Here is a 1,758-nt window from a genome sequence, read left to right as displayed (position 1 = left end):
AGAAGTGTGATTTGACAATTGTCAAATTTCAGTGAACTGGTGCGATATCAGCGCGTCGCGTCATGTGAACTATTTAATCTGAGGGGCCATGTATTCTGCGATCTTGCAATTTGACCCAACTGCAACTCCAGATTTCTTGTGAGCAATTGTTGACTCTTCAACTCAACTACAAACTATGTTTGTTGAGTCTTTATGTCTGCCATAAATTGTGCTTGTTGAGCCATGAATTGCTTAATCAACTCCTCCACATTGCTATTTTGAGCAGTCGCCTGATTATTTTGAGCCGATTGTGGATTTAATTTCACTGGTCCCTTATACTGATTTGTATTTTGTGCCTTCTTTTCATCTCATGAGAAATTAGGGTGGTTCCTCTAGTTTGGATTATACGCACTGCCAAAATTCTGTTGATCCTGATGATTTGCATTCCCCACATAGTTGATTAAATCTGGATTCATAGAACATGCATCTGCCTTATGCTCACCACTTCTGCAAACTTCACACCACGAATATACCAGTTGAACTGCATTTGTTGTGGCTGCTGGTTGTGTTGCACCCAACTTTAAATTGTTGAGCTGAGTAGTTAGATTATTCTGCATTATTATAATCTGTGCCTGTAATGCAGTGAATTAATCAACCTCCAATACCCCTGCAACCTTCTTGGGAGCACTCCTTGAGTCTGCATGTCAATCAGGATTTTCTTGTGCGATTCGATTTAACAATGTATACAATTCTTCATACGTTTTCTCCAAGACATCATTCGATTGATGGTGATGAGGATAATTTTTTAGTATGCCTTTAAATCTCTCCCAAGCTTGGTAGAGATTTTCTCCATCTTTCTGTCTGAAACTCAATATCTCACTCTTCAATCGTGCAGTCTTCTGGGATGGAAAGAATCGAATGAGGAACTTCCGAGCACAATCTTCCCATAAAGTGATGGAGTACGACGGTTCAGCATATAACCACCTCTTTGCTTCCCCCATTAGAGAAAAAGGGAAGAGTGTCAATCTGACATAATCAACATTCATATCTTCAGGAATGTATGTACCTCTTATTTCCAGGAAGGTCTGCAAGTGCTGCTGCGGATTCTCGTGTGAAAGTTCGTGAAATTTCCCCGCAGATTTCAATAATTGCACCATATTTTTTTTTAATTTCCACCGACCTCCTGGTTCAGGCTTCCTAATGTTGTTAGTCACATGGTTTGTAAGTAGGATTGCCACCTCACAAACAAGTCTTGCGGCTGGCTGAACAGGAACAACTGGAATAACAGGAGCTGGAACATTTTCAATATTTGGATCAGCAATAATTGGATCTCGTATTTCATCCATCTATCCCGGTTGAATGTAATATTGAGCTCTTCGTCTCTGATGAAAATCACTTTCGGTTCTGTAAAGGGCTCTACTAACTCTTTATCCCTAGTCAATCCAATGTTCAGCTAAACCTGTAAAAATTCAGCCGCTAAGATCAAGTTGTTAACACTTAAACTTATTATCAAAAATCAAAAATTAAGCAATTTACTAATTCTATTAGTTCCCCGGCAACGATGCCAAAAACTTATTGTGTCTCTACGCACACGCAAGTGTACGTGATCGTACAAGTAGTATAGAGACTTAGACAGTCAGATATCATTCCCACGAGGATCAATAAATTAAAAATTTATTCAATCTTTAGTTTAAGACAATTGGGTATTAAGTGCTTGGAAGTAACAAGATGATTTTAATTTTATAAATAAAATGTAAATTATTAAACAAGAAATAATTA

The 1,758-nt window shown here is 38.1% G+C and overlaps 1 non-coding gene across 1 annotated transcript; it reads left to right on the top strand.

Annotated features, from left to right (window-relative positions):
• The first annotated feature begins 762 nt into the window (after window positions 1–762).
• Window positions 763–869, top strand: LOC124889840. Its single transcript, XR_007048754.1, has one exon. It is a non-coding gene; the product is annotated as a small nucleolar RNA R71 (small nucleolar RNA).
• Window positions 870–1,758: the final 889 nt, after the last annotated feature.

This window comes from Capsicum annuum, chromosome 12, assembly GCF_002878395.1.
Source record: "Capsicum annuum cultivar UCD-10X-F1 chromosome 12, UCD10Xv1.1, whole genome shotgun sequence".
In the NCBI taxonomy this organism is placed as follows: domain Eukaryota; kingdom Viridiplantae; phylum Streptophyta; class Magnoliopsida; order Solanales; family Solanaceae; genus Capsicum; species Capsicum annuum.
This window is presented reverse-complemented; position numbering and strand designations above follow the sequence as displayed.